Below are 21,942 nucleotides of genomic sequence, written 5' to 3' on the forward strand. Positions count from 1 at the left end.
GGGACAAATCCTAACTCTGAGCTGTTGGGAATATTCATCTGTAGACCTGTAAATCTCCAAATCCCTCTCCAAGCCAGGCAGCAGCATCTCTTCGTTCAGGTGAAGGAGGCACAGAAGCCCCTCCTGCAAACGGCATCACCAGTGAGGCAAAGGCTCTCTGCGCTGAGCCGGGCACCATCGCAGCCAGGATGCAGGCACACAGCCCGGCCTGCCTGTGCCTTTCCAGAGCTACACACAGACACATATTTTCCTTCCAGCCACAGATCCCCTGGCCAGCGGTGCTACTGCAGAGGTCTGTAAGTCAAACTCTGCCAACCATCGCAGTCCTCCCACAGAATTCCTGCGGCCGCCATGGGAACTTTCCCCATGGGGAAGGCAAGGAACACAGGGCACAAGCTCCAAACGCAGGCACTGCTTCTTTCTTTTCGAAATAGAGCAGCGTTGTCCTACCTCAAGTGGTCAGAATGTCCCTCTGGGTTCGTAAAATTATGGTTGCTTCATACCGGATAAAGTTTCAAAAGTGGAAAATATGATAGTAAATACTTGTGTTTTTTATGAGTTTGTGAAAATCAGCCCCTCCAAAACTGCAGGAGATCCTCCAACCTGTTGTCACTGCTATTCTAATATTCCTTTTTTAAAGCACGTGAAGCTACAAAGAAGCACCTGAGCTTTTTCTGGTTATGGGCTCAGCCATGTGCTCCTGGAGGGAGGCTGTGGGGCCGCTCCTGCCAGCCAGAACCTTTTCCATTCTGCCTCTGTGCTTTCTAACTTGCAACAGCAACCAACAGGAAAATACAACCCATAAGGGAGTTGACACGGGCTGTACTTCGTCCAGTTCTGCCCAAAAAAGCCAGGCTAAAACTCCAGGTGATGCTAGCAGCATGAGATAGGATCTGTCTCCAAAGTGATGCAAGAGAACCCTGCCCTTCAGGAGGAAGCAATAACCCCCAGGACAACACAAGATGCACTTCTTGGAAGAGCACGGCCTGCCTCTGCAGGTGGAACCTCTGCTCCCAGCGGTGCCCTCAGCTGCCAGACCCTTCTGGAGGGCACCACCATCAGGGGGATGGATTTTCCCTTACAAACATTTCCAGCTGTTCTCTGCACAAGCTGACACCTGGGCACCATGGAGCACGGGGACATGGGCACGACAGCAGCAGAGATGCAGGCACGATGGGAGCAGGGTGCAGGGACAGGAGCGTGCGGGACAGCGGGATCCACGGAGCTGGATGCAGTGAAGCAGCACAAGAGAGGCTCTGGCTCCGTGCACAGCAGAAGAGGCTGCACGGTGCAGACACCGGCCGCGCAGGGATGCCACCCCCAGCCCACAACAGGCCCAAACCCCGCACGTACATCTTCCCCGGGAGCACTACGAACCCTGCCCGCACCCCCGGGACCCTCCTCCGACCGGCCTCTGCCCGGAGCCCCGCAGCCCCTCCGGTCCCGCTCCGCCGCCGCCTCCAGCCCGGCGCGGTGCCGTCCCCGCTCCCCCCGCCGCCCGCTTCGCCCCGCGGAGGATGCGGCTGAGGCTGACGCGGTCCCCCCACGCCGCTCCGACCCCTCTCCCCACCCCGGGCAGCGGCCGCAGCCGCCGGGACTCACCGCTGGCGGTGGCGGAGCCTCGGAGTCGCCGCCGCGCCGCGGCCCCCCGCGCGCTTCCTCCCCCCCGGGCCGAGCCGGTCCCTCCGCCCCGACCCAATGAGCTCCCGGCGGGGAGGAAAGCGGTGCCTCCCGGCCTGGGGGAAGCGCCGGGACCCGGGGAGCCTCCGCCTGCCTCCGCCCCGCCGCCCGCCACCTGCCCCCGCCGAGCCGCTCCGGCACAGGCAGAGCCCCCCGCCGCAGCCTGGCCCCGTTACGCGCTGCCGCGGTGCCCCTCTGCTGTCGCCGCTTCTGTGCCGGCTTCCAGGCTCACCTGCAGAGCGCCCGGACGGCCCCGCACCGCGCTACGAGATCCCCGACCCCGTCGCAGAGCGGCTCTCCTGGGTGGGCAGGGGATTAACGGGGAGGCAGGGAGATCCCTGCGAAGCCCCCAGCCCTTCCCAGGCTACCGTGAAATCTCCCGTCACCGGTGCAGTGACCAGGGCAAATTTATCTCTCTGTGCTAATAAAGACTGTGTCTGGTTCTGCATCTCCTTCCCCCGGACACCCGACACACCACATCGCTCCATGGGGTCCCACCGTGCCCCGGTGATCTCCCTGAGCTCATTCCAACAGCAAACTCCTGCAGGAGAGTGCAGTGAGTTGCCGGGACAGGGATCAGCCCTGCGAGCCCTTGGGACGCTTGAAGGCTCCCTTGGATGCCCTGGGACCGATGAGGCAGATCGGTCCCCCGGCTGCCCGCAGGCTTTTGCTATTAAGCACTCATTTATTTATCAAATAAAAAAAATCCGCAGTTCGGTTAGTGCCAAACTGCCACTTGTTTTGTCTACATTTTTCCCTGGGAAATTAGAGCACAGAGGCTTATTGTTTTTCAAATGACTTAGGCGCCTGCCCGTGCTCAGAACCAGCCTTAAAGATAGCAGGGGTCTGATGTGTAACTGAATGGCAGGATACACCCTCCTGGGAATATTTGTTCCCATTAAGTTTTGCAAGTTTTTTTGTTTGTTTGTTTTTTGGTTTTTTTTTTTTTTTGAGATCATGTAGGCATTTAAAGGAAATATTTACCAGTTAAACAATAATCGCTGCGAAAGAGCAACTGAGCTCACTGGCTTCCCCGTGGAATCGGAGCTGCCACCAGTTGTGCTGCGCCCTGCAGCAAAGCCGCTGCATGCGAGGTGTGCAGGGGGACCCACAGGTGGGCCTGTGTGGCAGTTTTGCTCGTGTTCTACCTGGGGGAGAGTGTGGAACAGCTGGGAATCAGCTCTGGGATGTGCTGGTGGAGATGGAGCTCCACTGTCAGGCAGGACGATGGGATCCGGAGGCAGGAGCACTGCCTGCAGTGAGGGGAGGGCTGGCTGCTGGTGGAAGCGCAGCGCCGTGTTACACAGCAATCGTACATTGCACAAGCAGGAAACAGAACAGTTTGCTCACTCAGCCAACCTCTGGGGAACGATTGCAGCTCACGTAATCTCCGAAGCGCGAAGCACAGGCAGCTTTTCCCAAGAGCCTCAGAGGGACAGTAATTATCTCACTGTGCAGAAAGCGTTACTGTTGTTTTCTGGTTTATGGGGGAGATGAATGGTGCCTGATACTCAACTTGCTCAATAGTTGCAAAATGTGCTCAGAGGGCAGTGGAAAGCTTCTGTCTGGCTCTATGGAAAGCACAGGGTCTAAAAGCACAGCCAGTGCACTCACCTTGTCCGCAGCGCTCCGTCACCCGGCCTGAGCGTGGCTCCTCTCCTTAAGGAGCATCTTGGTTTCTCACTGTCGGAACAGAAAAGCCCCTGGTTACACTCCCTCTGTCCTGCAGGCAGGTTATCAGTGATCCAGCCCGTGAGGGACCTGCTGTGGGGTCCCAGAGACTTCACAAAGCTCGGTGAGAAGTGGGGTGCCCCATTCCTGCTGACACCCCCCAGCTATGTCAGAGTTCCCTTCCTCTCACTTGGGATCCCACCTGCTGTACCCCAGCACTGTGTTCAACCACCTGCAGCATTTTCACGTGCTCATATAAAGATCCCTCAGTGCGGGGCTACTAAACACAGCGCTTTCACGGTCTCCCTTATCACCCTCTCAACCATTCCACAACAATTCCTGAAGTGCATTAATTTTAAAATTCTGCAATTATTTGAGTTACAAAATGTGTGCTTTTCAGCTCCATTTACTTGGCCAAATCTTTGCACAAGCCAGAGCCCATGTTATCTGCTTAAGAACTGCAGATAGCCCATTAAAAGAGCACTTAATCGTCCACTCCTAGGGAGGGTTCAGTGCCTTGTATGCCAATATTCATTATGCTGGGAGGAAATCCCGCAGGACATAGCCTGGCAAAGTTCCCTTGAAGGCAGTGATGTTGCACCAGCTCTGAGCAGGGGAAGGTCAGAAATTGGCTCAGCTAACATCGGTGTGATGAGCTGCTCACCGTGGCAGTAAGGCATTTTGGTTTGCAGCTGCACGTCTGCCTGAATCTGAAGTCTTCCTTGGACAGGCAGTTTCCCTGCTTCCTCCAAAGCCTTCTCCCTTGCACTTTAGAAGCATACTCCCACGACATCTAATATTAATACTTGTCTCCAGGCCAAGACAGAAATGTTTCTGGCCAACCTCCCTCTTAGATTTAACAATGTTCAATCTCCTCGTTTCCCACTGCTTCTACCATCAGTGCAAGCTACAGGGTGCCTCACCCAGAGCAGGTCTCTAGCCACACACCAGGTGAGCCAGAAGGTAGAATTGCCACCCAGTCCCAGATCCGACCCTCCTGCAATGTGCTCACATACAGGGGCCAGAAAGGGCTGAAGTGACAGCTGGAGATGGATGGATGGATGGATGGATGGATGGATGGATGGATGGATGGATGGATGGATGGGGAGAAAGGCAGGAGAGTGACACACACACAGATGCAAAACCTTTCAGCTACCACAAGGCACGGCTGACCCTGTACCTGCTGTGCACAGCGGTCTCTCGCTGGCCTCCATGGGGATCTGGCTCAGAGCTGGGGCTTCTTGCTGAAGGAATTGGAACTTTTGGTGATTCCGAAAAAAAGGGGAATCAGCTTTTTCTGTCTTAGGACAAATTATTTTGCTCAGGCTTTTCATAAAGCTGTTTGTAAGTGTTACACTGAAATTTAGGCTCCGGAGCAGCCCCTGTTCTGCAGAGTTCTGCAAGAAAAAAGACCTCCCACTATTCTATTATGTTCCATATTGTTCTCCATTGCGTCAGCTGCAGATCAGTTATCTCAGTGGAAATCTAGTGGAGTCCATTGATGTCAGTGGGATCAAAGCAGGTCAAACCAAGAAAAGTGCTTGGCCCATAGCACTGAGTCTCTCATCACCAGTTGCTGAGTGCAGTGAGTATTATGACCCAGATCAGATTCCCACAAAGTGATTTTTGTTTTGCCTCAATAAGGGCTTAACAAACGTTGTATGTTAGAACCTGAGTCCACCGGAGACATACAGCAACCTAAATGTGGCCATGCAAAAACACATGCGTAAACAGGACAACATCCTGCAGCCACATTTATTTTCCGTTAGAGCACCGATGAGTTCTCATCTGCATTTCAAGGCAGCAGTAATGGCTGCTGCATAAAAACTGGGAAATGATCCATTGCACTTAGGAATAAACTGAATTTTGCTGCTTTCTGTGAAAATTCCCTGGCAAAAGCTGGCGTTAGTCAGTGGGGAATGGCCCCAGCTCTCCCCTCTGCATTTTTCCAGTGAATCACTCCCTGAGGAGGGCACAGAAAGTGTGGTGGGAATGGCTGCAAGTAGCACGCATGGCTCAGTTGGTCCTTTAATCACAGCCATGCCAGTGAGCGTGGCATTACACAGCTTTTTTTGCTGTAATTATCCTTCTATATCAAGAGAAAAACCACAGCTCCAGAAATGGGCCAAGCGGAGCTCCTTCTTGCCATCACCTCCTGAGTGATGGGCAGACCTATAACATTTACGTTGGGAGAGGGGACAGAGAACTAAATAACAGGTTTTATTATCTTCCTCTGTTTGCAAAGGCCCTTTCCTTGTCTTTCTCTGCCTGCCCTGAAAGCTTAAGTTAAATCTTTTTTCTGCATGCAGTTCTGCTGCTGGTGTGACTGTGAGTCAGATTCGTTTACACTAATTTGTTGCAGTTTGTAAATCTGTCTCCCTGGAGCCAGACCCATCTGCAGCATCAGAGTCTGGGAAATGGCTCAAATAAGCCTGCATCCCAGACTCAATTTCTCTTCTTTACCTCTAGGGAAAAGTAGTGCAGACTGATAGCTCAGAAGCATAGACAGAAACTGACTCAGTGATGGGAGGAATCACAAGGATCACAAGGGATAACATTCAGAGCCTGCCAGGGCAGAGGTGTGTGCCCACCTGTAGCCCCACTGTTACCCAGAGTCGAGGCAGGTTTGTGAGGGAGGCTCAGGGCCTCCAAGCTTCTGCCTTGCACTGCTCCCCAGGCAATGCCAGAGCTTCACATTAATTTTACTCCCTGCAAAATCTTATTATTTCTTCTGCGAATGTTAGATCCTGTGAAAAGGCATGCTTGGCTGTGCCTGTCAAGAGCTATTCAATGGCACGATGCTGCTTCACGTGCGTGGGTACCCAGCTGCTCCTACCCGCAGCCAGCCTTTATCCCCCAACACCTCAGGTGAGGAACTGAGCCTCCTGCCTGCACTGCGTAATGCCGCAGATGAGGATGGCAGGACCCCCAGGTAACTCAAACAGCACACATAACACCCGTGGTTACAAATTCCAGAGGCTTTGCTGAGCTGCTGGCACGCTCCAGGCTCACAGCGTCAGCCCTGGCAGAGCCCCGCATAACATGCCCTGTAATGTGTTACAGCGGAGGTGCTCAGAGACACGCAGATGGAAACAGAGAAGGAGTTATGGAAAGAAAGGTGGAAATCACACACACAGGTGTTGCAGCTTCCCTCCGCAAGCGCAGAGATAAAACGAACCCTCCATCCTGTGGGTTGGATATAGCATATATATGCTTCTATGTATATATATATATAATATCCATCCATACATAGCAGTGCTACAGGTCAGGCTGGCGAACCAGCACTGGGGACATCTCTCAGCTGGCAAGTGCCACCCACAGCCCCACAACCCTTCCGACCCTCTCCATCCTACCCGTCCCTGCTGCTGTGACAGCCACAGCTCACCCCATACCTGCAGTGCCCCGCTGTCCCTCGCCGTGCTGGGACCAGCCCCGCTGCCACATTGCCTCGTGGCCACCGGCCGCCATCCCCCCATGGCCGCCCTGGGCCCAGAGCCGGGCACCCTCCTGTCACCCCCCGCATGGCCGCCCGCCGGCCGCGCACAGGCAGGAGGTGACTGCTGAGGTGGAAGGGCGGCTTTTTATGCTTTTCTTCCTGTATAAATCAGGCCGGGGATGGACAATCCCAGACAGGACTTCCTGTGTGTGTTGTGTGCTGATAACGGGGCGTTGTGAGGAGAACAAACACGGCCGCCGCGGGCCCAGAGGGGAAGAGGGGCTGTGGGGCGGCACCCCTGCGCCATGCCTGCCAGCCCCCCGAGGTGGGGGCACAGCGCAGAGGGGAGGGCCGGGTGGCTGGCGAGGAGGTGCTGACCACCGCCTGGGCCCCCACCCACAGCACAGCCACGGATCTAAGATGGCTGCCCCTGCCCTTCAGCCCTGCAGCCCACAGCGCAGCTCGGCTGTTCCCCGTCACAACCACGCTCAGAGGGGACCGCCGGGGATCCCCGCCGCGTCAGGGCACCCTCGGCTCGTGTCAAACGTGGCAGGGCCAGCGGCCATCTTCCCAACAGGAGGCCGGCCATCTTGGTGTGCAGCACCAGCCTGGTTTTTTGTGGACGGTCTGAAATCCATCAGCAACCAGGCAGTTCTGGGCTGGTTCATCCCAGCACGATGTGATCCCTGCGTTAGGGATGAGAATGGCGCAGCGCCGCGTGGGCCACTCAACTCACTGGAAAGCAAAAATGGTCCCTGCGGTGGCAGGTGCAAAAAAAAAAACCTGGCTGTTCTGGAGCAAAGCGTGCTGCGATTTCCACTGAGCCACGTGTGTATGGTTCTGCATGAGCACCGGAGGAATTCAGAGCTGCCCCATCTGCCCTGCTCCGTGGACACAGCCCACATCGCACTGCATCCTCAGCCCAGGCAGAGCGGCCATGCTCCTGCGCAGGCTCAACAACGGAGGATGACTCCCACCCTGATTCAGCAAAATACTACTCCAGGCAAGTCCCATAGGGCTTGCAAAATATTCCTGTGTTTATTTATATAAATGCATGGCTAAAGAAAGACCCCATTTGTTTTCCTTGGCAGAAAGGGTATTTTTCTGCTGCCCATCATTCTTTCCAGCAATAGGTGATTTTGTACTGCGAACCAAAGGACTCCATGGGAGGTTCTCCCCACCTCCTCCGGACTGAAACCCCTGAACTCTGGGGACAATTCGAGACCCAGCCTCTATCAGCCACAGCACTGCTTGGCCCTATGCCACTGTTCCTGTGTCCCCTGCCCTCATTGCTGGGGCATTTGTTGCACACAGGGCCACATGCAGGAGTGCTCTGAGCTCATTGACAGGGAAGGATGGGATGGGATGGGATGTGTGGAAAATGCTTCGTATTTACTCAGCCTTCAGCTGCTGGAGTGGGAAGCAGGCAGTAGGGGCCAGACAAATGGGTGGCTTTACATTTGGCATTTGCTCACAGCCTCTCTCTACCCACACACCTCCAGCATCTCCAGACCTGCTGCTGCCATCCGCCAGCACACACAGCCCCAGCAGCCACCCCAGCCCACAACACAGGGACATTTTAGTAGTGGTGAGATGGTTCTGGGACTCACTGCAGGCTGAGCATGGCTCACACAAGAAGACAAAGCCAGGACACGTGCTCTTCCAACAGCCCTGCATCATTCAGGGCCTGTCAGGCGTGAATTGTGCAGAGGAACAGAAAGGCTTTAGATTCCTCATTAGCACCAGCCAATTAGCATGGCATGCTGCTCTCCCCTCAGCTGACGGACTCCAGATGAATACCTCCTGCCCACACTGATCCCCTCAGCGCTTTCAATAACAGCATCAATCATCAAGCAGCAATCAAAGTCAGTTGACAAAATCTCCACATTCACTTTGCACGGCTTTTTGCAGTGCGGGGAGCATGAGGCAACCCAGGCATGCTGAGGGCACTGCTTCTCCTCTGCAGAGCCAGCCCCAACCCCAGCCTCACCTCCAGCTCTGAGCAGCCTCAGGAGCATAGCACCAAGCGTTTCCAGGCTTGGGCTGCTCCAAGTCTTTGAGTGACAGCTCAAGGTCCTCTTTCCTTCCCCCTTCCTGTATTCTCCATGGAAAAAACTACTTTACTGCCCCTTGCTTGTTTTTGCTTGTTTTATCATCTGTGGATAACAAAAGCACCAGTCCCACTGCAGGGATGTTCTGCTGCTTACTCTTCCAACACCCATGGACTGCTTTTAAATTCCTGCATGAAACCTGCCTGCATAAATTTAACTGGCTAATTTTAGGCGTTGTGAGCTGCCATAGGATTTATTTCTTCGTTAGCACTTCTCACCATGTGGGAGAGCCTTGGGAGGCTGGCAGGCAACTGCAGCTTTGCCAGGAAATAGATTTGTCTGCTCCTGGTGAAATTCTTACATGAAAAGGAACTTTATTCACTTTTTGTGTTTTAGAAAGTGCCATCTTGGAGAAGTCTGGATTTGGGAAAATGTCCCCTGAGATGATCAAAGTCCCTCAGTTCAAAGGTTGAGCCTGTAGGCCCCAAAGTTGGAGTGATTAACTAAAGTGGTACCTCTGCCACTGAAATTTCTCTCCTGTTTGTTTTTTAATAAAGAATATTAAAACAAAAACTCCCCCAAAATGTGGGCTTCCTCTGTAGGAGGTCTATGTCTCAGCCTCCCTTTTGCTCCCTGCCTCCCAGCAGAGTTCAAGAACAGCCTGATAAGAGTGGGAGAAAGCGGGAGAGACGGGGAGCAGAGACTAAACATTGTGTAAGATGCTGTCTGCCATACGGGCAATCAAATGGGATGGGGACAAACTCTCATGTCCTGCAGCACTGTGTTTCGTGGTGCCAGTGGGACCCCAGCACATCCCAGCCCACAGGGAGCAGGGACGTGCCTTGCTGCTGCTGTCGTGACAGCATGGAGGACAGAAACAGGAAAAAGCTCAGAGCCTCTCTTATGTTAAGCCAGCTTGGTGACGGGCTCTCTTATCCTTGCTTTGGGCGAGATAAGGTTTCAGTGCTGACTTCCAGAGCAGCTTTGTATCTCACTGTTCACCTCCCATCGCTGCAGTGGGTATCAGGCGTTCTGAAAACATTTGAGCATGACCATATCTTTCTGAAACCCGTGTGCAATGGAAAGACACACAGGGTGGATCAGACTGACCCTGTGGGGTTCTCAATGTCTTGCTGTCTTTGTGACAAAACAGATTTCCTCAGCCAAGTGTTCCAGCACCCTGCTGGGCTGAAACCCCTGGTGGGGAGGAGATGTGATCCCACCGTGACTGTCCTGCTTCAGAACCTGGGTGATCCATGGACATTTTGAGGGCTAATCCAGATTAATGTTTGCTTTTGTAGATCAGTGAGAACCGCATTTTATTGCAGCAAGGCACTTTCTCCATCATCCCTGACCTTTGTGCATATTGGAAAGTAAGCTGCATTTCCCCAAGATGATTTACTGACATCTGTGCTGTCCCCTATGAAAGACCTGACCAGATAGTCTTTGAAAGACCTTCAGACACTATTTATTTCTATGAAATCCTAAGGCAACACCACAGGGAATGACTGGGTGGAAAGAACACATTGTCAACACAGAGGAGAAGGAATAAAGCCCTTTGCGAGGAGCTGGGGCATCAGCTGTGTGCAATTTGGGTGATGCAAGGACAGGACCATCCCGGTGCCCAAAGCCTTCACACTGACTCATACAGAGCTGGCTGTAGCAGGAAGGCCCTGAAAGGAGAAATATTGCCTTCTCATCACAGAAAAGCGATTTTTGCTCACCAAATGGCACCATAGGGCACCTTCTTCTGGATTGCTCCATTCTCCGCCAAAGCCCTGACTGCCAACAGCCCTCCGCCTCCCTCTCCCACCAACTTTTCCCGATCATTCCAGACAACAGTAACAGAAATGTTAAAGCTATCCAATTACAGAACAAAACCTTACCGCCTACTACAAGTTTTCTACGTTAAAAATAATCAGCGTGTTGAGAAACAAGCTCTAAAGGCCGGTTCTGATCTGAACCAAACCCAGATGAGGTCTCTGTGGAGAAGTCCTGAAGAATGGGTAAATAGCGATGTACCAAAATTACAATCAGCATCCATGTGTAGGAGTCAGTGCTTTTTTTTTTTTTTTTTTTTTTTAATAAAATTAATGGAGTGTGTCGTAGATAACTGTCTCCCTATTAGTGGATCTAATTCCTTGGTTGAAAGTCCTCCCCAGGAAACGTTTATGTCTTTTTGCTGACTTCACTGGATTTCAGCTACATAATAGAGAAGTGGAATTCAGCCTAAAAGCCAGACGGTGAATGCAGAAGTCAGGACTTAAGAAAAAGATACAAAAAAAGAACTGTTGATATGCCTCTTCCCTGACACGTCGCAGTGTATCAACATGGCCACTGCCTTTATTTTGTTTAATCACTTATCTCCACGAAGGGAAGAGGAAATTCCCAAGAATGCACGATCGTTAAAAATATTAACCAGGCCTGGTGATTATTTTTGGTAGCTAAAAGCTTCCTGGCCGAAGGGCTTGGGTTTGCGTTGGACTTCAGTAAATGTTTTAGGATACCGTTCATAAATACCCATTATACTCAAACCAGTGTGCAGCTCCGTGTTCAGCTGGGAAGGGCGGGTGTATGCTGCCCGTTCTTTGTTCTGTAATGCAGCGTGGCGAAATGCATAGCACTCCACTGGATTAGGATTAGCTATTTTCTTGTATCCTTAAATAAAGGACTAGTTCACACAGCCCGAAATCTCTGTTTCCTTTCTGGCAGGAAACAGGAAGTGAATGCGAGGGGCAGATTTGGAGTTTGCTTGTAAAGAACAATCGAACTCCCATCCAGAGGGGAAGGGGATCTGCGTCAAGAGGAATTCACTTTTTTTTTTCTTTTTTTTTTTTTTTTTTCTGGAAGGGAAGAGAAAATGACCTTTAGTTTAAAAGCCTGAAAGAATAAAGGTCCGAGCATTCAGAGCTGCCTGCACAAATATAGCCATAAAGGCCTTTTCCTGACAGTGGCTCCGGCTGCTCGCCCCATCCCTATGCGAGCACCGCACCGCGCTGCCCTGCCAGTCGTCCTCAGAGAAGGGCAGCACCCAACCCTGTCTGCAGTTCCTGCTTAGGAGGGCCAGCCTTGGCTTTCATTCTTCAAAATATTTACTATTTTTCACTCTGTCCCTCCCCAGGGTGAGATGTGGCAGATGAGATACAGCACACCGCCTATGCTCTATGACAGCCTATGTCTCCCTGAAGTGCTGTTGGTGGCTGTCTCCAGGCACAAGCTGGGTAACCAGGAGCTCACACCAGCCCCACTAAACCTGTTCCCCTTTCAGGCAGCCACAAACCATCCAACACACGTATCTGGGAAGAGAACATGAGCCAAGGCCTTGAGGCTAGACCAAGTGTCCAAACATATGTGGTCTCATCTACGAGTCCTACTCATTTCAATCCTCCCCAGCAGTCACCCTGGATAGTTTTTCTGTAATTATTTCTCCCCAGTGGTTAAACAGATCGTTCTGTGTATCCTCCACGCTGGTTTTGCCACTGATTGTGGCACTGTGGGCACAGCAGCACGGCTGAGAGCCCCCGGCAGCTATCGCCAAAAGCCAGCACCTGCACTCCGATGAAGTCACCTCTCGGTACTGAAGCTGCAGCTCTGCAAATACGCCTTGGCAGGCTTCCACTTTTCTTCCCCAAAGTCGTCCAGGCTCAATGCATGCAGCTGGAGAGATGCCCTGCCAGCGTACAGAAGGACAGCACTGCAGCTGGGAGAGAGCCAGAAGAACACAATCATTGCTCAGGTCATACGTCTGCACTGGGCAAAGGTGCTTCTGGAGCTGTGGAGCTGCACTGAGTCACCGTGCTGCAGGAAATGGTGTCACCTACCAGCTCTGCTCCCTCGCATCCACAGCATCCCCCAACTCCAGTAGCGCTTTTGCCTTCTGCTACCACGAGTTTTGGACCATGATCCCCCAGCTTGACCTGAAGCTCAGGTTCTGCTGTTAGATCTGTTGGGCAAGCTGTCTCCACATCAAGCCCAGGATGTCACTGGAATCATTGTGAGAGCATTAGACAGAGCGGGCAGGGATGGCAGTGAGCAGGCATTTGCCAGTTCTGTTCCCCTTGAGCTCCCAGCCACCACCTTAGTGCATTAAAGTCATTAATTAACCTGCGGGAACGATGAGATCTAAACTTTCCCCCAGTCGCTGCTGGCAGCCAGCTGTGTGCTGAGGGCAGGCTCCACCAGCGGTGCAGGAATGTGCAAACAGCCCTGCAGAGATGCACTCCAAGGAAAGTGTGATTCACCAATTGGTACCCACTGGTTTTCCTGGTGGGGCTCTCCCCAGAGTCAGCCAGGGAAGAGCGAGGCAGCACCAGCATGTAAAAGCCAGCAGTGAGTTGATTGAAAAGCAGAGCGCTGGTCCCTCCCCACTCCTTGCTTTGGCCATCAGAAAACAGCAGAAATTAGCCCCACGCAGGCCTGTGCACAGACATTGGGATTCCCACCACACTGTGGGCACACAGATGTCACCCACGGGCCCCAGCAGAGAGGTGACAACACATCCAGCAGAGATGCTGGGCCCTGCTGCTGAGACGATGCTTTGAGCTCAAACATCAGCTTTAAATCTGAGCTTTACTGATACTAGTCCCAGACACAAAGCTACCAAGACTCAATATGTTCAATATGAACACAAATACGAGCAGAACTGGGATTCAGGTGCCCCAGAGTAAACTAAATTGCATGCCTATTACTTCTGAATTCTCTTTTTTCTTCTTTGTTTTGCTTTGATTTTGATTTGTTTTTCTGCCATCACAGAAAGCAGCTCTGAGATTGGCTGTGCCATTCCCTGTGTTAATTCAGCAGAAAGCTGTTCTCTAAAGGAAGCATTTGCCACCTCTCCCCAGCTTTGATTTGCCTGTCCTGTTTGCTTGCCAGAGCTGATTCTGAGACGTTCACAGGAGAGTTTCTTTGCACAGAGCCAACCAGCTATTGTGCCCCAGTGATTTTGTTCGAGAAATAGAAAACGCATTCACTTGTGCGCGAGGAGTTGACACGTGTTTGATTGGTGTGCTTGAGAGCTCGGTGGGGAATACAGCAGCAAAAACACATTCCTGCGAGGAGTTATTTCAAAAGAAAAGAAACAAGGATCCAGGAGAGATAAGAAAATGAATGTCTGCAGAATCTGGGAAAGCCTTGTGCAGAGGGACAGAGACAAAGTACGAGAACGCACTTTATTTGTGACAAGCTTTCCATCCTGAGCAGCCAAACAGGACATCCTGCTTCAGTTCTCCTTCCTCTAATTAGCGTGGGGTTCGGGACACTGCCATTAATGTCGTCTCAGCATTTCCATGACAAAGCCCTGTTTTTGCAGGACTTTAGGAACTTGGCCCTAGAAAATCTGTTGTGAGCGCAGAAGTGCTCAGCCCAGAGGTGGTGGCTCTGTAGGGGCTCGGGGTGTGGGTACCCCTGCAAGCAGCTCTGCTTTAGATCCAAACCATTGCATGCCCCCGTTTCCTAATCTATATGTTGCTGTGGAGCTCTTTGCTTTCGAATGATTTGGCCTGAGCAGCTTGGAGAGGAAATCTCCAGCAATGTTTTCTTCTCTACTTGGCAGCAAAACTGGACAAACTCTGGCCAAATGTGTCCCCAAAAGTGGAGAGCCCCCAAAGCACCATCACAGCGGGAAGAGCAGAAATGCAATTCAAACCCCAGAATAGGCCTGGAACGGAGTGCTCAGAACTGCTCTAGTTATAAACTTCATTCGCACTGTGTTCTATTGCACTGTGTAACTGCCTCCCTCCATGTCTCCATGGCAGGAGCTGGAGTTTGTGCAGGCACTGAGCACATGGGCAGGAGGAGTCCTCGCTCCCATCCCTCTGCACACAGCTGAAATTCATCCCTGCAGGGCAGCAATGGAGCAGGAGCAGTGCCAGCTCATTCTGCTCGCCCCTCTAGAGCTGCTCTTGACCTGAGAGGTGCTAAACATTATATTATTAGCAAACAGAAAACACTTTTTTTTTTTTTTTTTCTTCACGGTGGAAAAAGCAGCCCTTCCGATTGAAAATATTATTGTGATTCTTCCACCCCCGAAGGGAGAGAAAACAGATTCTTTTGTTTCTGTTAAAGCCCCAGGTGCACTGCTGGCAGCCAGAGCCGAGCAGCGCCGAGAGAAGCTGCAAAGCAACATTTCAGCACAGGATACTCCAAAGCAGACAGGGTTAAGCTGAACATCCTTTTGCTGCTGCTCTTTCACTTCCTAATTCGGGGGGGGGGGTGACACCATGACCAGCACCCTGCTCTGGGGATCCCATCCTTGTGCAGCTGATTTCTGAGCCCCAACAGGTGGCAGTTTGCAGCCACAGGTCCTGGTTGGACTGTGGGAATGGGTCACACATACCACATGCTGTGCTCCTGCAGTACGGATGGTTCTGCCCCATTATCACACTCAACGCCCTGCCTTCAATCATCACCACGGCTGATGAGCTCTTTGCGCAAAAGAAAGCCCACTCTGGTTTCTAGATTTCATTTTGGAACCCGGGATGGGAGCAAGGCAGCCTCACAGGGCAGCCCCCAACATGGGCATGTCATGGAGGGGTACTGGGCTCCATGCTGCTCTCCAGTCACAGCGCAGGGCGAGGCAGGGCAGGAAGGGAGCCAGCGGAGATGAGTGTTTCCTGACTCTCGGGAGCGAAACAGAAAAGCGCTGTCACTCAGCAGCCCCTGCGAGTGCAGAGGCAAGATAACTCCAGACACAGCCACCATCACTTCCCCCCTTTGTCCCTGGCTTTTTTCAGGCCTTCCTGAGCAGAAACGTCTCATCTCCGAAGGAATGTCGTTGCTGTGTGGCCATGTTGCAAAGGGCTGGAGGCTGTTCACAGGGCGTCTGTCCCTGCTGCTGCTCTGTCCCTGGTGCACGCTGATCCAGGCTGGGGGACAGCATTCCTTGCACAAAACCCAGAGGCACACAGTGATTGGAAAGGAGGCATCATTTCCACTCTTTAAATGAGGTTTTATTTTCCCCTGGGCTCCTTCTGAAATGAGGATGCTGAGTTTGGCACCCTTTGGGCGCAGCTTGCCATACGAGCACCTCTCATTTCAGCAACAAACTGAGCTCATGTCCCTTCCTCACCAGTGGACAACAAGATGACAACGACCGCTCAGTCACAGCTCTGCCTGGGTCCTGGGGACAACAGAGGCTGAATTGAGTCCTTGCTCATTGTGAGCCAAGGACTGGGGGGGGGTCACTCTGCTGGGAACAGGAGGCAATGGGCACTCCCATCCACGGCCCTCAGAGAGCACGACAGCAGCGTCCCCAAAGCCAAGGCTGGAATGCAGCGAGGCAGCTTTATTATCTCGCTCCCTGGCCTCGCAGGAACAAAATAATCTAACGGTCATAGAAATACACTTTTCACCAGGGGATTCTTCATTAGCCCTGGTTTCCTCTCACGGCTCGTTTCCTGGAAGCGCTTTGTGCTGACAGAGGTGGGCAGGAGCTGTGGGATGCAGAGCCACGCGTGCCCAGCTGCACACACGTCCCTTCTGCACCCCTGGTTTGCAGCAGCACTGTGATGACATGCCGTGCTCCTGCCCACCACCAGCTCTGTCACCCTGGGTGATGGATTGCTGCTGGAAAAATACCTTTATTTAATGTTTATCCTAACGTGGAGGCCCAAGCACCTCGCAGTGCACAGTGCAGAGCCCACCAGCACACGCTGGCATGGCGCAGGCAGCCTGTGGCCCCACTACAAAGCAATCCTCACCACTGTTTGCACGTCAGCCATAAATATTTGCTCCTGGATGTGGTTCTCCCAGGCAAGGTTTCAGCCCAAGAGCAATTGCTCGTGATTTTTCTTGTCTGTTTACTTTTAGGGTTCTCTGGAGTTAAAAGCAGCTTTTTTTTTTTTTTTTTTTCTGAAGCAACCACATTGGCAGTATTATCACCAATTACTGTAATAAGCCAATTGTGGATCTTGTGGCAACCAAATGCCAACCAACGATGCTGTAAACGGTGCCACTGCTCAGACACTGAAGTCAGAAGAGCACAGGTCCCTTTACGAGCTGGGGCTGTACACCCACACTGGGCTCTGGGGAGCACGTAGTGCCATCTGAGCTCCTGGTGCAGAGTTCGGGTGGCAGCCAAGCAACCCCAGGGAGAGAGGGTTGGGGCAACAAGGGGAAAAGGATATTGGTGCTGCTGGGAGCTGCGGCCGTTTGAAGGCTGCGAGGGAAACAGGCCAGAGGGTTATCCAATCTCCCCATGCAGACATTTCCGCCTGGCATGTCCCAGCAGCACAGTTGCTCCGCTTCATTAATAAATCACTAATCCCGCCCGCTGCGGCCGCTGCAGAGAGGAAACGGGAAGCGGTGCGAGGAGGGCCGGCGCAGGGTGAGTGTGCTGCTGTGCACGAGGAGGGGATCGCACTGAGCTGCAGCCCATCCTCAGCTCCCCAGCTCCAGCCTCACGTGAAGGATGCTGAGCACCTGGGCATGTCCTGATGAGCCAGGAAGGACCGCAGATGTGTGTGGTGTGGCACAGCTTGGAGATGGGCAGAAATCTTTACCAATTGCCACAAGTTCCATTCCCTTCTTTTGCAGCTGCCTCCTGGCTGAGCTTTCCAAGGGCTCCGAGCCTCTCCAAGGCACTATTTCAGCCCTAAATGCAAGCAGCTTTGTTTCCCCTGGAACACATACAGTTTGTGCAAGGGAGCTTGGCAGTTTGGCAGTTATCAGTGTAGGCTGGAGGGCAAAGGCATGGCTCTCCACAGCAGTGGCTGTGGGTTCAGCTCCAGTGAGTTACTTCATGCGTAGAAACCAGTGCCCAGATGCAGCTCGCTGAGAGCTGAAGTTGACACATCCACAGTTGACAGTTCAGAGCCAAGAACCAGAAATCCAGTCAGTTCCCTGTCCCTGCCAGAAATCCTGGCAGTTCCCTGTGCAACAGCCTGGCGGCAGTGAGGATTTTGGGTGCCTGCCTGCAGGAAGGATCACAGAGCAAATCCTTCATGCGTCCCTGCAGAGCAAACCCTGGTGTAATGACGTGCTGGGGCCACCTGCAGATGTTTAAATGCAGGTAACACAGAGCATCCCACTGGATCGAGATGAATCCTGCTGGATCTCTGAGGCCAGTGGAGTTGGATGCATGCTGGGGACACAGCGGAGCCCGTGGCCACTGAGTCCCACGTTGGGTCCCAGGTATCGAAGGATGGACTGCTCACATCCCAGTCTCCAGCATCAGTGATGCACAGTGCCTTGGCCCCCGTGTACCTCAGGACGTGAAGCACCAGATGAAATGAATTCCTGTCATCAATGCCGTTTCCTGTTTTCCTCTTACAAGGAATCATGCTTCCCCGCAGTCCTTGACCCCAAGGACCAGTGCTAGAAAGGATGCAGTGCCCCAGGTCCAGGCTGGGTGTGGGGTTGGGCCATATGGCTGCCCCACAACCTGCCGGTTTGTTTGTTCATCTACAGCAGCACAAAGCCACGCGGTGCCTCCAGGCTGCAGCTTCCCCTGGGGACAGGATTATGTGTTGGAGAGGGGAGAGGCACAGCCCCAGAACAAAGCAAACTACAGCGCGGAAAACAAAGCTGAGCCTTTGATACAAACCCTTTTCTTCCCTCCCTGAGCAAGACATCGGTGTCACCTTCTCACTTGCACTTCCCCCCGACTGCAGCCGGATCCTCTGTTTGGGGACGTGCAGACCTTCATGGCATGCCATGTTCACAGAAGCGTCCCAGTGGGGCAGATGGTGGCCTTTCACCTCCATCGGACCAGACTCACCTCCTCCTCTGCTAGGAAATGATGTCGTTTTAACTTTTCACCGTTTCAAAGCACAAAGCGAGTGCTGATTAGCCCCTAATGATGGTGTTTTCACTCGCGGGGGTTGACACGAAATTTCAGCACCGCTTTTGTTTCATTTTCCATCCATTAAGGGAGTGTCAAAAGTCAGAAATCCTTTCCAGGCAACTCAAACCCAGCTCTCCCCAGGCAGCCTGAGAGCAGAAAGCTTCCCTGACCATCACTGCAATGAAGACAGAGCGTAAGCAAAGCAAGCAGTGCTCTGGGGAAGGGGAACGTGAAGGCAGCTGGGACATGTACTGAACAAATCCAGCACTTGTGAGCATTCTTGGCAAAGGAAACCCTGACAAGCTTTAGCCTGGGGGCTGAGGACCAGCTCAGCTGTCCTGCAGGGACAAGACAGGGAGTTCTGCAGCAGGCTCAGCTCCCCGACCCAGGGATGCTGCTGTACGGATGCTCTGCTCTTTCTGAGCTCACTCCTGTGCCCACATTGCAACCACAGTGAGATAAAATCTCCACTCCTGCACACCAGGCTCTCAGCTCCGGTTACAACACACTTAATCCTTGAGCCGGGTTGACATTGCAGCTTGGGGCTGATTATGTGACCCAGTTATGAGACAGCAAGGCCTCAGTGAGCTGGAAAATGTTAAACACATTGTAATTGGACCCCCGGCGCCTCCACTTTCCTGTGGAAGAAGAGGCCCTGGTAAGAGAGTTTCCCCATTCTGGGGCCATCCCCAGTGCACAGCCAGCTCCTGAACCACCTGATAGCAGTGAAACCAAAGGAAATCAAATCCACTTGCTCCTGGTTTATCCCAGAAGGAAACGGGAGCAGGGCTCGATAGGGAGAAATCTCCTCAGGAAGGGAAGAGCTTGGCACTTTCTGCTCCTACTTACACTTTTTTCTTTTCTGAACCTTTCCCACCAAGTCTCCTAATAACTCTACCAGAGAGTGATTCCAGCGCTGGGCACTGATGCTTTCAGCAAGGAACATCCCAGCTCACAGACATGTGCCCAGTCTCTCCTCGACTCCATGGCCTTGGGTCATTCTCCCAGGCGCTGTTGTGACATGAAGAGCTGCAGTTCCATTAACCTGAAAACTTTCTGCTTCTGTCTCCAGCACAAGGAGAAGGAGTGGGATTGCAAAGTGGCTGCCTTGATGTACTGGGCTCAGGCAGTTCAGGGAGGGATGCTCTTGTGGCTTGCCTTGTTTTGAAATGAAAACCCTTGGAAGAAAAGAAACCTTGGATCCTCCTCCAAATGCACTTAATTAATTCAGTTTGTCACATTAACATCAAAACAGGGCAACTGCAGCACAGCTTGAGCCTCATCTCACACCCACCAAGCCCAGAGAGCTCCACAGTGCTTCCCCAGGTCATAGGCCATGTGAATGTGGGCAAGATGCAAAGGACTTGAACCATGAGTTGTGCCTGTACAGCACAGTGCACACCAGGACCCTTCCCCATAGAACTGCTGGGGATTGAAGTAAGGATGTGTAATGGAAATGCTAAGTCAGGGCTTGAAGCAGTGATTGAGCACCTGGTGGGAAGACAGGGCCAACCCAGGGCAGCTCAGGTGTATTCAATGCACTGACCAGAAGGGCTGGAGCCAGGATCCACCCCTGCCCAGACCTCATTTAAGGGTTGGCAGTGGAAGCAAGAGCATCTTGCTGGAGATCCTGAGGCCTTCTGAGGGTAAGTGGATTCTTTCCTTTGTTTCTGCATCTACAGTTGTTGTGTTTGTTGTATCCTTGCTTGCTGCAGTCTAGGACTGTGTTACTCTGCTGCCATTGCTGTGCTCTACATCATGATGTGGGGTGTCATTATGCTGGGTGCACCCTGGGATGATGCTGCTGACTTTACATCCTCTGATGCTGACAGCAGCTGGTCAGAGGGTGTCCCTCGCTATGTCCATCTGGTGTTGGCCATGCCCTGAGTCCCAGCCTCTCATTTCCTTCTTCCCTGCTATTGACCCCCACTGATAACCTTGAGAAACTCCCTCTGCCCCTGAGGAGCTGGGATGAGGAAAGATGTTGACTTTTTAACCCCTTTCCCCAATATGATGACTTCTCCCCCTGCTGCCTCCTTCATGCATCAAACTCATCCATCTCCTTACTGCCAGAGGGCCCCTGCAGTTAGAAGCCTCCAGGACCTCTCAAAGCCTTTCTTACGAGGGGGAAGAGCTTCTCTGACTACCACAACCTTGCCTGCACCCACAGCCATCAGTTCCCCCAGCTGCTTGCTGCTCCCTGCAGTGCAGACTTGCCCCATGCCTCACTAGCTAATAGTGCACTTAGCTTTATGTCTCTAGGACATCACCAGTCTCATTAGATAATGGAAAGGACTCGGATATGTTCACGGACTCCTGAACTGGGGCAGGAGGCAAAGCAGGCATCCCTTCTCACCTGGGCTCATGGCACTAAGGTAGTTCCACACAGCTGTAGTCTTTGGAGAGGTTTGGTCACTGTAGGGGACCTGGGTTCATAGCAGTGACAGCAGGGCTGCTGCAGCTCTGCTCACTGCTTAAACCCCTCCAACTTCAGCCAAGGCACCGGGAGAAACAGAGCCTGACCTCTTCCCCTCCCAGCCTGCCCAGAAGGAGACACGAAGAGCTCCACACACCCAGCTGGGCCCCTGGAGATAAACGCCTGGCTTTGATGTGAAGGGAAAGTGAGCCATCCCATGCAACCCTTATCTGCCTTTTCTTTTGCCCTTGATGTGAAAGAGTAACGTGGGAGAATGCACTCCCCCAAAGACATTCCTGGGCTGTGGGACGAGGGGGTGGCGATCACAGTATGGTGACATGATAGGTGGTGGCCGTTCCAGGGCCATGCAGGAGCTCGGGCACAACGTGGGGACACCCAGGCAGATCAGAGGAAGCTCGGTGGGGCCCTGGTCCCCTTGCCTCCTCCTGCCCTCCTCCAGCAGCCGTGGGAGGTTTTCCTTGGCTCATTCCCATCGGCCAAGGGCTGCTGGCTCACATGGAGGCAAGCCTTTTGCGCAGCCCTCAGCACGGCGGGGGTTGATCATTTTTTGTGCTGCGCGATCTGCCCTCGTTATTAACGCTAACGGGGTGTTCCCAGCACGAGGAATTACCATAAGTAATCCCAGCCCTGATCCTGCCAGGCGCTCTGCAGGAGCTGCGCGCAGCGTTCTGCTGTGTCTGGGACTAAATATAGATGTGATGGGGAGGAGGAAGCAAGGCTGAGGGCTGGGAACGTGCAGTTGTGGGGGGGGGGGATGCTGCCTGTACGCATGGCCTGTGTCTGCCTGCGTGCTTAGGAAGGAGAAGCACACCCCGCTGCGGCCACTGGTGCACTCCTTAGAGCTGCTGGTATCAGAAAAAGGATGAGGGCTTTGGGGATCGCAGCA

This window comes from Tetrao urogallus, assembly GCF_951394365.1.
Source record: "Tetrao urogallus genome assembly, chromosome: 19".
NCBI classification, from domain to species: Eukaryota; Metazoa; Chordata; class Aves; order Galliformes; family Phasianidae; genus Tetrao; species Tetrao urogallus.